This window comes from Panthera onca, chromosome D3 (genome assembly GCF_046562875.1).
Source record: "Panthera onca isolate mPanOnc1 chromosome D3, mPanOnc1 haplotype 2, whole genome shotgun sequence".
NCBI classification, from domain to species: Eukaryota; Metazoa; Chordata; class Mammalia; order Carnivora; family Felidae; genus Panthera; species Panthera onca.
Genome location: NC_138350.1, coordinates 20,966,994 through 20,981,808, shown reverse-complemented (window position 1 = coordinate 20,981,808; position 14,815 = coordinate 20,966,994).

Genomic DNA, 14,815 nt, shown 5'->3' with positions numbered 1-14,815 from the left:
AACAGTGTAAGAGGGTTTGCCTTTCTCCTCATCCTCACCAACATCTTCTTGTTTCTTGAGTTTAATTTTAGCCATTCTGACAGGTGTGAGGTGGTATCTCATTGTGGTTTTGATTTGTATTTCCCTGATGATGAGTGATCTTGAGCATTTTTTCATGTGTCTGTTAGCCATCTGGATGTCTTCTTTAGAGAAATGTCTGTTCATGTCTTCTGCCCATTTCTTAACTGGATTATTTATTTTTTGAGTGTTGAGTTTGACAAGTTTTTTTATAGATTTTGGGTTCTGGCCTTTTATCAGATATGTCCTTTGCAAATATCTTCTTCTATTCCATACGTTGTTTTTTAGTTTTGTTGCTTCCTTTGCTGTGAAGAAGTTTTTATCTTGATGAAGTCCCAATAGTTCATTTTCACTTTTGTTGTCCTTGCCTCCAGAGATGTGTCTAGTAAGAAGTTGCTATAGCAAGGCCAAAGAGGTTTCTGCCTGTGTTTTCCTCTAGGATTTTGATGGTTTCCTGTCTTCCATTTAGGTCTTTCATCCATTTTGAATTTATTTCTGTGTACGGTGTAAGAAAGTAGTAACCTTCTATTCTAAGTTTATTGAGAATTTTTATTATTACTAGGTGTTGGATTTTGTCAGAAAATTTTCCTGTACCTATTGAGATGATTGTGTAGGTTTTGTCCTTTATTTTCACTGGTTTTTATTTTTTATTTTTTATGCCCAATGGGCTTCTTTCATTTACGTTGGCATCTTGGCAACTGTAGGTTGTGCCCCTTATTGTTTACTTAATAAAAAAATGTTTATTTATTTATTTTGAGAAAGAGTGGGTGAGCAGGGGAGGTGCAGAGAGAGAGAATCCTAGCCAGGCTCCATGCTCAGTACACAGTTCGGTGTGGGGCTCAATCTCACAAACTGTGAGATCATGACCTGAGCTAAAATCAAGAGTCGGACGCTTAATCGACTAAGCCACTCAGGCATCACTTAATAATTTTCTTTAAATTAGGGTGCTTGACTGGCTCAGCCAAAAGAACATGTGACTCTTGATCTTGGAGTCATGGGTTTGAGCCCAAGGCTGGGTATAGAGATCACTTCAACAAACAAACAAACAAACTTAAAAAAATAATTTTCTTTAAATCAACTCACTTGAAAAAGTTGTTTCAGGAACGCCTGGATGGCTCAGTCAGTTAAGCATCTGACTCTTGATTTTGGCTCAGGTCATAATCTCATGGTGGTGGGATCAAGCCCTGTGTTGGGCTCCCCACTGAGCTTGGAGCCTGCTTGGGATTCTCTCTTTCCTTCTCCCTCTGCCTCCCCCTTCCCCACACTTGCACACATGGTTCTCTCTCTCAAAAATAAATAAATAAATAAATAAGTATTTTTATTTTGAAATAATTATAGATTCACTGGAAGGAACAAGAAATGTACAGAGAGGTCCCATGCACTCCACCCAGACTCCCCAGTGGCAACATCTTGCATAATTTAACAATTTATGGACCATGCTTTTGATATCAAAACCGGGAAGCTGATCTCGATATAATCCACAGAACACATTCAGATATGCACTTGTGTCTGTGTATGTATATGTGAGTATGTGTGTGTGTGTGTGTGTGTGTGTGTGTGTGTAGTGTTATGCAGTTTTATTGCATGTGTGGCTGAACCATCATAAGATTCCCTCCTGCTTCCTTTGTAGCCACACCCACTCCACTCCCTACCCATCCTTCATCCCTGGCAACCACTAATCTAGTCTCCATCTCTATAGCTGGTATTTAATGAATGTCACATAAATAGAATTGTGCAGTACACATCCTTTTGAGGCTGACTTTTTTCACTCAGCATACTTTGACGTTCAACCAAATGATTGCCTGTATGAATAGTTTCTTAAGGTTCTTTTTGTTTTTATTTATTTATTTATTTATTTATTTACTTATTTATTGCTGAGTAGTATTCCATGGTCTGAATGTAGCATGGTTTTTTTCACCATTCATCCACTAAAGGACATTTGGGTAATTTTCAGTTTGGGGATATTATGAATAAAGCTTCTATGAATATTTGTATACGTGTTTCTGTAAGAAGGTAAGTTTTCATTGATGGGTTGTATGGTAGGTCCATTTTCAGTTTTGAAAGAAACTGTTTTCCAGAGATGCTGTACCATTTTATACTCCCACCAGCAATATGAATGATCCCATTTCTCCACATCCTCACCAGCATTTAGTGTTATAATTCCGTATTATTTTGTTCTAATAGGTGTGTGGTGATTTTACTTGCATTTCACTAATGTCTAATGATGTTGAACATCTTTTCGTACATGCTTCTTTTTGCCATCTGTATATATCCTCTTCAATGCAATGTCTGTACATGTTTTTTCCCCATTTTCTAATCAGAGTGTTTGGTTTTCTTAATGTTCAGTTTTCGAGAGTTCTTTATATATTCAAGATACTATTCTTTTGTCTGATACGTGGTTTGTAAATATTTTCTCCCAATCTATCATTTGTCTTTTGATCCTCTTATTGGTCTTCTGTAGAGCAAAATTTTTAACTTTGGCAAGCTCCAATTTATCAATTTTCCATTATGGACCATGCTTTTTAAAATAAGAATTGTGGGGCACCTGGGTGGTCAGTTGAGCATCCAGCTTCGGCTCAGGTCATGATCTAGCAGTTTGTGGGTTCAAGCCCCACATCGGGCTCGCTGCACTAAAGCTGCTATCATTGCAGAGCCTGCTTCAGATCCTCTGTCCCCCTCTTTCTGCTCCTCCCCCACTTGTACTTTCTCTCAAAAATAACTAAACATTTAAAAAATAAAAATAAAAATTGTATATATTAAAGGTGTACAACACGATGCTTTGATGTACATATATAGTGAAACAATTACTACAGTGAAGTTAATTAACTTACCTCCTCACATATAACTATTTTCCTGGTGATGAGAGCATGCAAAATCTGTTAGCAAATTTCCAATATTATTAACTATAGTCATCATGCTGTACAATAAATCTCAAGGTTTACTCACCCTACATAACAGCAACTTTGTACCCTTTGACCGATATCTCCCCATGCCCCTCACCCCACCATCCCAACCCCTGATAACCACTGTTTAACCCTCTGGGTTCTATGAGTTTGACTTTTTTAGATTCGACATGTAAGTGAGATCATGTAGGGTTTTTGTTTTTTTTTTTTCTTTCTGTGAATAGCTTATTTCACTTAACATACTGTATGGATCAATGCTTTTGGTATCAAATCTAAAAACTTTTTGCCTAGTCCTGGGTTTCAAAGATTTTCTCCTATGTTTTATTTTTCCCAGATGTTTTATAGCTTTATGTTTCACACTTTAGTTCATAATTCATTTTGAGTTGCTTTTTATAAGGTGTGAGGTTTTCTTTTTTCTTTTTTTCTTCTTGCCATTTTGGCACCATTTACTGAAAAGGTTATCCTTCCTCTATTGAATTGCTTTTGCTCTTTGTTAAAAATTAATTGGGCATATTTATGTGGATCTATTTCTGGATTCTCTATCCTATTCCATTGACATTCCCTGCATTAGGTCCTGTGGCTATATAGTATGCCTTAACATTGGGAAAATGATTCCTCCTATTTTATTCTTTTTAAAAATTGCTTTGGTTGGGGTGCCTGGGTTGCTCAGTCAATTGAGTATCTGACTCTTGATGTTGGCTCAGGTTGTATCTTGCTGTTGTGGGATTGAGCCCTGTGTTGGACTCCAAGTTAAGCATGAAGCCTGCTTGGGATTTTCTCTCTCTCTCTGCCCCTCCCCCACTCACATATGGGCACTCTCTCTCTCTCTCAAAATAAATAAACTTTAAAATAAAACAAAATAAAATTGAGCCCTTTCCTTTTCATATAAATTTTAGAATAAGATTGTCACTGTCTAAAAAAAATATGTTTTGCTGAGATTTTGATAGAAATTTTGTTAGATCCATAGATGAATGTAAGCAGAATTGACATCTTTGTAATAATGAATCTTTCAATTCATGAACATGATATGTTTCTCTAAGTATTTAGGGCTTCTTTGATTTGTTTCTTCAGAATTTTATAATTTTAATCAGACAGATTCTGTTCATATTTTGTTGGACTTAGGCCTGAGTGTACAATTTTAAATGTAATGATGGGTTACATTAATTGATTTTCAAATAATGAACCAGATTTGCATACCTTGAATAAATTCCACTTGGTTGCGGTATATTATTCTTTTTATTCATTGTTGGATTTGATTTCCTAAAAATTCTTTGAGAATTTTTGTGTCTAAATATATGAGAAATACTGATCTGTAGTTTTTTTCTTTTTGAGCTGCTTTTGTCTGTGTTTGGTATGGGGATAGTACTAGCCTCATAAAATGAGTTAGGAAGTGAAAAATTCTCTTTTATATTCTGGGAAAGAGTGTGCATAATTGGTGTTAATTCCTTGACTGTTAAGTAACATTCTCCAGTAAACCATCAGGGCCTGAAGGGTTTTGTTTTGTTTTGTTTTGTTTTTGAGAGCATTTAAAGTTTTAATTTTTTAATAATTAAAGCATTATTAAGGCTATCTATTTCACCTTGACTGAGCTTTGGTAGATTATAGGTTTTGAAGAATTAGTTCATCTCTTCTAAATTCAGTTGTTTCTGAACTTAGAAGTTGTTTCTTCAGTGAAGTTATTTGTAGTATTCTTTTATTATCCTTTTAATAACTGCATGATTTGTTGTGATATCTCCCATTCCATCCTGATATTGATTTCTCTTTTTTGTCAGTCTTGCCATAGGTTTGTCAATTTTTAAATATTTCCCCAAAGAAATAGCTTTTTATTTTATTAATTTTCTCCATTGTTTTTCTGTTTTCTTTTTTGTTTGTTTGTTTTTCTGTTTTCAATTTCATTTCTCTCTGCTCTTATATTTATTATTTTCTTCTCTCTGCTTTGGGTTTATTTTTCTCTTCTTTTTCTAGTTTCTTGAGGTGGGAACTTAGATTATTAATTTAATATCTTTACTATTTTCTAATGTAAGGATTTTTTTAGTGCTATCAGTTTCCCTCTCAGGACTGCTTTAGCTATATCCCACAAATGTTAATATGTTATATTTTCATTTTCATTGAGTTATATATTTTTTAAAAATTTCCTTTGGTAGGGGCACCTGGGTGGCTCAGTCCGTTAAGCATCTGACTTTGGCTCAAGGTCATGATCTCACAGTTTGTGGATCCTGCTTCAAATTTTGTGTTTTCCTCTCTCTGCCCCTCCCCTGCTTGCACTCTGTCTCTCTCTCTTAAAAATAAACATTAAATTTTTTTTTAATTTCCTTTGATATTTCTTCTTTAACCTATGAATTATATTAAAGTGTTTAATTTAATTTCCAGGAGTTTGGAGATTTTCCTGTTGTCTTTCTGTTACTGGTTTCTAGTTTGATTCCATTATGGTCTGAGCACATACACTGTATGATTTCAATTTTTAAAAATTTGTTTAAGTTTGTTTTATGACCCAGGATATGGTTCACCTTGGTGAATGTTCCTTGGTCACTTGGAAGGTATATATATTTTGTTTGGGTTAGGTGGAGAGCTCTATAAATGTCCTTTAGACCCTTTTGGTTGATGGTGTTGTTCAATTCTCCAAATCTCTTCTGATTTGCTTAGTAGTTCTATCAATTGCTGAGAATGATATGCTAAAATTCCCAATTATAATTGTAGATTTATCTATTTCTCCTTCTGGTTATATCACTTTTGCTTGTATATTTTGGAGCTCTGATGTTTGTTGCATATACATTTAGGATTGCTATATCTTTTTCATGGATTGATCATTTTATCATTAAATATTGTCCTTCTTTGTTTCTAGTGATTTTCTTGCTCTGAATTCTAATTTTTTGACTATTAATATAGTCATTCCTTCTTTTTAAAATTAATGTTTGCATGATATAACTTTTTTATCATTTTACTTTCAACCTACCTATACACTATGTTCGAGATGAATTGCTTGTAGACAGCATATAGTTGGATCATAATTTTGAAGTAACTATTGATATGTTAGGCTTAAGTCTGACATTTTATTATGTGTTTTCTGTTTTTTCCCTTTGTTTCTCATCCTGTTGCTTTTTACTACCTTCATATAGGTTAAACATTTAGGTAAAGGTAACATTTTTAGAGTTCCAGTTTGATTTATGATGTTTTTGAGTATTTTGCTTTGAATACAGACACAATATACATATGAAGTGTGCAATATATTGTACAGAATGTATAACATACAAATTTATATATTTGTAGTGTTTCTAGTGTCTCTCCTAGGTATTACCATATAATTATGTAATTCATCACAGCCCACTGGTGTTGATATTTACCACACTGAGTGAAGTCTAGAAATGATATTTCCCATTTAGTTCCCTTTACCTTTCCACTTTTTTGAGATAATTGTCTTATATAGTTCCTCTATATACATTGTGTGCGACATCAGGTGATATTATAAATTTTGCTTCAATCATAAAATATGATTAAAAATCATGAGGTGAAGGATAGTTTACTTTTATTTCTACCCATTCCATTGCTCTTTAATTTCTAAACCTTCTGTCATTTTCTTTCTGATGAGAGAATAAACTTTAGCCATTCTTTAGTGGCAAGTCTGCTAGCAGCAAATTCTTTTAGTTTTCATTCATCTTAGAATGGTTTTATTTCCTCCTTCATTCCTCAAGGATAGTTTCACCAGGTATATGATTTGGGGTTGACAGTTTTTTATTTTATTCAGCAGTTGAAAAATGTTGTGCTATTTACATCCTGATTCTATGGTTTCAGATGAGAAAGTTGCTATCATTGAAGGTAATATTCCTTTATTGGTAATGTATCATTTCTCTCTGGTGGCTTTTATTTTTTTTCTTTGTCTTTGGTTTTTAGAAGTTTAATTATGATGTACCTTGATGTGGATCTCTTTGAGTTTATCCTATTTGGGGTTCATTAAGCTTCATGTATCTATATTTTTATGTCTTTCACCAAATTTGAGAAGTTTTCAAATATTGTTTCTTTGAACACCTTTTTAGTCCCACACTCTTTCTCCACTTCTGGAACATGATATGAAAGTTAGATCCTTTGTTATCGTCCCACAGATCCATGTCCCACAGGTCCATGAGTCTCTGTTCAATTTTTTTCAATATTTAAAAAAAATTTTTTTGAAGCAGTTTTAGTTTCAAAGTGAAACTGAGATGAAGGTAGATAGATTTTCCTTATTTGCCATGCCCCATACATGCATGGCCTTTCTTATCAATATTCCTCACCAGAGAGGTACATTTATTAATAACTGATGAACCTATAGTAACACATCATTATCACCAAAAATCCATAGTTATCTTAGGGTTCATTCTTGGTTTTATATAGTCTATCAGTTTGGACAAATGTATAACAATATGTATCCTTTGTACTCTACATATTCATCCCTCCCTACCCCTAACCCCTGGTAACCACTTATATTTGTACTGTCCACATAAGTTTTGCCTTTTCCAGAATATCATATAGTTGGAATCATACAGTATGTAAATTTTTCAGATTGACCTCTTTCACCTAATACTACGCATTTAAGGTTTTACCATGTCTTTCCTTTCATTTCTTAATTGCTCATTTATTTTTAGTGGTGAATAGTATTTCATTATCTGTATGTACCACAATTTATTTATCCATTCCTCACAAAAAGATACCTTGGTTCTTTCCAATTTTTGGCAATTATACATAAAGCTGCTATAAAAGTTTATGTATAGGTTTTTGTGTGAACATACTTTTCCTCTCCTTTAGGTAAATAACAAGGAGCACAATTGCTGGATTGTATGTAAGAGTATGTTTAGTTTTGTAAAAAACTGCCAAGATGTCTTCCAAAGTGGTTGCCATTTTGCATGATCTTTTCATATGCTTATCTGCCATCTTTATATCTTCTTTGGTGAGGTGTCTGTTAAATGTTTGGCCAATTTTTTTTTAGGGGCACCTGGGTGGCGCAGTCGGTTAAGCGTCCGACTTCAGCCAGGTCACGATCTCACGGTCCGTGAGTTCGAGCCCCGCGTCGGGCTCTGGGCTGATGGCTCGGAGCCTGGAGCCTGTTTCCGATTCTGTGTCTCCCTCTCTCTCTGTCCCTCCCCCGTTCATGCTCTGTCTCTCTCTGTCCCAAAAATAAAATAAACGTTGAAAAAAAAAAAAAATTAAAAAAAAAAAAATGTTTGGCCAATTTTTTTAACAAAATTTTAATCAAAAAAATTTTAATTTTTTTACCTTCTTATTGTTGAGTTTTAAGTGTTCTTTGCATATTTTGGATGAGTCCTTTATCAGATGTCTTTTATGTATTTTTTTCAGTCCTTTTTCTCTCTGCTGTGCAGATTGAGAAGGTTCTATAGTCCTGTCTTCAAGTTCACAATTCTATTCTCTATCATGTCCACTCCCCTAATGAGCTTTTATTTTGGTTATTGTAGTTTTTAGTTCTGTAGCTACCACTTGGTTCTTTTTATAACTTCTATTTCTTTGTTGAGATTTTCTGTTTTTACATTGTTTCAAGAGAATTTATAATTATTGTTGGAGCATTCTTATGATGGCTGCTTTAAAATTCTGTTTGTCAGACAATTCAAACGTCTATTTCATCTTATGTGTTAAGATTCTTTTCTCATCCAAATTATGATTTTCCTAGTTCTTGGTATAATAGATGATTTTTTAAGTTTTATTTATTTAAGTAATCACTGCACCTAATGTGGGGCTTGAGTTCATGATCCCACGATGAAGAGTCACACACTCCTCCAACTGAGCCAGCCAGGCACCCCTGACAGATGGTTTTTTATTGCATCCTGGACATTTTGGTAATTGTATTAGGGGGCTGTTGATCCGACTAAAATCTTCTATTTTGGTAATCACCCTGTTCACGTGTAGGTTCTGGCCTATTTCTGTGGGCTTGAGTTCCACTGGCAGCCTAATTTTCTGAGCCCTTGCACAGCTATAATAATCTGCTTCACTCCTCTGGTGATGTTAAGGTTCCTGCTCAGTCCCTTATGGTGCCATATGTGGGGGAGAAGTGTTATTCTGGGTCACTTGCTGTCACCGAAGACCTTCTGGCAGCGGTGGGGTTGAGCAGACGCCGCTGGGCCTAGGACTCCCTATGACACTGGATACCAGAAAAGCAAGGAAACACAGGATTTTGCTGCTGCTGCTGCTTGCTGCTGCCACTGTGGATAGATGGGACTGCCCACCAGTGCCCTGGTTATGGAATGGAAGTTATTATGGCTGAGACTTTGCTCCTGCCCCTACTGGCAGCAAATGAAGCTATCCATATGGGCCACAGTTGTGGAGTAGGTCAATCATGTTACAAAACTCAATGACATGTATTACCAATTTTAACTCCTTCTAAGAACACAATGGCCACACTAATATGTTTGGAGGACCAGTTTTAAGTTTTCCTCTACAATGCATGTAATGATTGATAGGGAAATAAAAGGTATTTATCCTTGTACCACCTGAAATCACTTCATGGACACCTAAGGCCAATTTGGGGAACCAGCCCTACAGCACACTGAGACTGAAGCTTTGTTTGCCCTGCCTGACGGTGTGGTGAGTAGAAATAATGTCCCAAATGACCTAAGGCTATTTTGTGCCAGGAGAAACTCTAGAATGGGTCTTTGATGTTGTCACCTCACCACATTACAGGCCAAAACCATGATCTGGTTGAAATTCAGAAAACAGCTTGGTGTGTGCAAGCTGCATGTCTCACCTCAAGCAGCAGCCAAATGCTCATATGCTTCCATATTTACCCACTTACATGCTAATCCACTTATATGATTGCCTGCTTACATGTTTACTTATTTACAAACTTTCTGCCCACACATTAGGTGCTTCCTCCCTGACCTCGTTCCACAATTACATCCTGACACACTTACCAGCTTACGTGTTTACCTCCTTATGTGCCACACACGTATCTCCTTGCACATGTACCTCTTACGTGCTTACACACTCGTGTGCTAACACAATTACTCCTCCAGTCGCTTACACAATTACAGACTCATTTGATTGCAAGCTTACACAATTACATGCTTATCACCCACTCACACAGCTCCAGTTCCAGATCTGGTGTGGTCTCAGCTGCAAAGACACCCGGTTTAACAAGGAAAGGAGGTTGGATTTCAGGGAAGGAAGGCCCTTAGTCACACTCCCAGCAGTCAGGCCCACTCTCATCTCTGGCTCCCGCCTCATACCAGCCTGTTCTTGCAAGAGCCCCTGTCCACACCTCTGACAGTTGCCAACATATTTCCTGTGGTCTGAACATTTTTGGTGGGATATTTTTCCTTCGTCTCCATGTGTGTCAAGTTGGAAGAAAAACAACCAGCATTTGGGACACTTGCACATTCACAGCTTTGTGTGAGGCACCCTGTGTACATTCTCCTCCCCAGTCTTTTGGCAACTGGCCTGCTCAATGAACTGATCCGTTCCCTCTGGTGCGAGTCAGAGTTGATTTTCAAATCAATAGACACTGGCTTCATGGATGGTGTATGGATAAATCTCCAGGGAAGAACATCCTGAATATGGCTAGTGGAGGGGAAAGAGAACTGGACTGGGGAGTCCATTGGCCTGAATTTGGTGTCCAGATGGGCCTCTTCTAAGCTGTGTGATCTTGAGGAAGTCATTTATCCCCTCTGAGTCTCTGTTTCCTCATACAAGAGAAGGGATAACTGGGGACATAGAGAGGCAGAGACTGGGTCCTTCTGCCTTTCTTTTCTATCCCTGAGTCTGGGTACACAATAGACTAGTAAATGTCTTCCAACTGGAACAATCTTGTCCAGACATTCATATTCCGCTGAGCGCCAGACAAGTGATAGGAAAGTGACAGAGCAGTATTCTCAAAGTGGGGTCACCTCTACCTGTATCAGAATCATTACAATGCTGTGCTAAATACAGATTCCTGGGCCCTAGCACCTCTGGGGATAGGACCCAGAAGCCAGCAATTTAACAACTCGCATAGAGAGAATCGCACGCATAGTGTGTGGGAAATAATTTACACTGCTCCCTTTTCTCCACATAATGGATTCTTGTTCATCCTTCAAGTGTACGTCAATGTCGCCTCCACCATGAAGCCTGCCTAGACTCACCCCAGATAGAATTAATTGTATCATCCTCTATGGGATATCTTATTCACATTTGTGTCCCAGACCTATTCCAGGAGCACATAGCAGATGGTCATAATTAAAAATAACCTCCTTCCCTTGACCTGTAAGGCCCTCAATGAACTGATCCTTCCCATTTCTACCTGTCCTCCATACCCCATCAGCTCATCTCTCCTGCCTCTGCCCTGATCCTCAATGTTCCTAGCAGACTGGCCTTCATTCTGTACCTTAATCAAGCCAAGTTTTGTCCAGCCTCTCAGCCTTTGCTCTCAGTCCTTCCTCTGACTGAAGCACTCTTTCTTCAGATCTTTGCATAACTGGCTCCTTCCCACTGCACATTCCAGTTCTAGATCAAATATCATCTTCTCAGAGATACCTTCTCTGCTCACCCAGCTGAAGAAGGTCCCCAGTAACATCTGTCTCATCACACCATTTTCACTTTACCACACATTTCTTTTTAAATGTTTGCTGTCTGTCTCTCCCCAGGGAACATAAGCTCACGAGATGAGAGATCTTTATAAGTTTAGCTCTGTAATTCTTAACCAGGGTTGATTTTTACCCCCTGCCCCGGGTCATTTGGCAATGTCTGGAGACATTCTAGGCTGTCACACTGGGCAGGAGCTACTGGCATCTAGTGAGTAGATACCAGGAATGCTGCTAAACATTTTGCAAGGTACAAGACAAGACAAAGAATTACCCAGCCCCAAATAATAATAGTGCCAGAGTGGAGAGATCCTGGTCCAGCTCATCTCTGATGCCCCAGTGCCTGGACCAGCACCTGGCAAATCTTCCGCAGTTCAAACATTTTTGTGGCATGAACGAATGAAATGTTTCAATTAAAAGTTGGATTTAATTTTGAAGCCCCAAAAGTCCTTAGAGAGCAATTAAGCCACAAGTTTTCACACTCTGTTTCTGAAAGCCTCAGGCTATGGAGCAGAGTTTCAGGAATTCTGTACACCATAAAGAATTTCCAGCTAAATGCTGACGATGTAAATTTTGTGACTATGGTCTGTTTTATATATTGGGGTCCCGATTGTCTGACAAGTTCTCCTGCTTACAAAAATTGTTCCCAACCAGCCCCCTTATTTCACCAAGCTGGAAGCCAGGATACAAAGAAGCTGATAGGCCTGGGTCTCCCGAGTACCTGGCTGGCCTTGGTCACAGACTGGCCACAGCTCTGTGATTTGCCAAAGACACAATTTAGGAGCAAGTTGATGTGATATTAGCAGTTACAGGCATCAGAGACTTATGGGGTGGGTTTTTATCTTGGCTATGCCTCCAACCAATTGTGTGACCTTGGAAAAGCCACTTACCTCTTTGAGCTTCAGTTTCCCCCTGAGGATCTACAAACTAGAGATAATAATAGCACCTCCCTTATAAGGGTGTGATGCAGATCTAAGAAGTTAATATGTGAAAAATGTTCAGAACAGTGTCTAGCACAAAGTAACTGTGATATGTCAGGTGGGTGACCAGCTCATCCCAGTCTGCCTGGGATTTTCCTGGTTTTAGCACTAGAAGCCCTGTGTCCCAAGAAACCAATCAATCTAAGCAAAGAGGAATAATTGGTTATCCAGGCTGCAGTGCATGTTTCATTTTTTTTAAATTGTCTGATGTTCAGTATCTTCCTATATTAATGTTGTTTGATTTTTCATTACTTAGTATGTTTCATATAATCAGCATGAGAGAAGGATTACTGACAAATCATTTACACAGATGGGATAGCAGGGGACAACTTTAGCCTACTTTCTTCTTTTTTTTTCCCCCTAGAGTGTTTCCCCTTGCCACATATGGTAATGACATTAGTGACTTTTTGCATTGATTTATGAGAACATTTTTCCTGAGTACTATTTTTCTCAACACTTTAATATTATCCCCATTTTTTTCAGTTTTATTGGGATGTAATTGACGTACAGCACTGAATAAGTTTAAGCTGTACGGCATAATGATTTGACTTAACCCACTTCTTAAAATTTTTTTAAGTTTATTTATTTATTTTGAGAAAGAGAGAGAGAGAGCATGAATCGGGGAGAGGCAGAGAGAGAATCCCAAGCAGGCTCTGCGATGTTAGCATGGAGCCTGACATGGGGCTCGAACCTATGAACCTTGAGATCATGACCTGAGCCAAAATCAAGAGTCAAGACACCTAACCGACTGAGCCACCCAGGCACCCATTAACCTACTTTCTAACAATGAAGCAAATGAAACTGTTGACCTTTATTTATCAATTCATGCAAGGAGACCCACAGCACCTCTACTCAGAAAGCACTTTTTTTTTGGGGGGGGGGGTGCCTGGGTGGCTCAGTCGGTTATGTGTCTGACTTCAGCTCAGGTCCTGATCTTGCAGTTTGTGAGTTTGAGCCCGGCATCAGACTCTGTGCTGCGCTGACAGCTCAGAGCCTGGGGCCTGCTTTGGATTCTGTGTCTCCCTCTCTCTCTCTGCCCCTCCTCTGCTCACACTCTTGTCTTTCTCTCTCAAAAATAAATAAAACATTTAAAAATTTAAAAAAAAAAAAAAGAAAACACTTTTTAAAAATGCTTATTTATTTATTTTGAGAGAGACCACTCACCTGAGCTGGGGAGGGGCAGAGAAAGAGAATCCCAAGCAAGCTTCTTCGTGCTGTCAGCACAGAGCCCAAGGCGAGGCTCGAGCCCACAAACCACAAGATCATGACCAAGAGTCAAGCATTTGGGGTGCCTGGGTGGTTCAGTCAATTGAGTGTCCGACTTTGGCTCAGGTCATTATCTCACAGTTCATGGATTCAAGCCCCACATTGGACTTTCCACTGATAGTGTGGAGACTGCTTCAGATTCTCTATCTCCTTATCTCTCTGCCCCTCCCCCTTCTCAAAAATAAATAAACATTAAAAAAAAAAGAGAGAGAGTCAGATGCTTAACCCACTGAGCCACCCAGGCGACCCTAGACAGCACTTTTATAGCCGTTGGTTTCTTACTGGATGTCCTCAAACAAGAGAACTTTGTTTCTTTTTTCCACAAGTCTGTATTTCCAACAGTTTACTGCTTCATACTAAATTTTCCCCAGTAACACAGAATCTTGGAACTAGAAAGAAGTTTATATTTAGTACAACTGTGCTATTTCCCAGATGGGAAAACTGAGTCCAGAGAAGCCACTCCCTTTTCTAAGGTCACATACTAATGAAGCATGACATTGGGGCTCAGACCCAGGGTTCGATTCCTGGGCCAGGGTGTTCTCAGAGGTTCTCAAACTGGGTTCCACATCCAGTGGAAACATTAAGTGTCACAGAGAAGTGGGTAGCTAAGGAGTGAGAGGGAACCTGTGTCACTCAGCAACCAAAACCCTCCTCCTTCTATCACAGAAGCTCCACTTTCATGTGCTAAAAAAATATTTTTTGAAGGCCACTCAATTGTATTATAAGATTGACATTTTCTTCCCTGGAAAATTTGCTCCCATGGAGAAAACTTAACTACTTCTTTGAACCACGTTTTTCTTTTTTACGTGGTTGGAAAAATGGATGCGTGGCCCTTTAAAAGCCAGCAGTTGAAATGAAAGGCTCATTCACTCATGGGAATGAGCTGGGTGAGTCAGGGCGTTGGTAACAACTAGCCCAGATGTATAATCTTGTGCCTATCACTTAGGAAAATGCTGCCGTTAGGGATCACTTAATAGAACCTTAGAGTGAGGGTCCAGGGGGATCCCAAGGTAGACAGTCTGCAAGAAGCAGGATGGTGGGGGACAAATTGCAGTAAGATCACCTAGAACCCAGG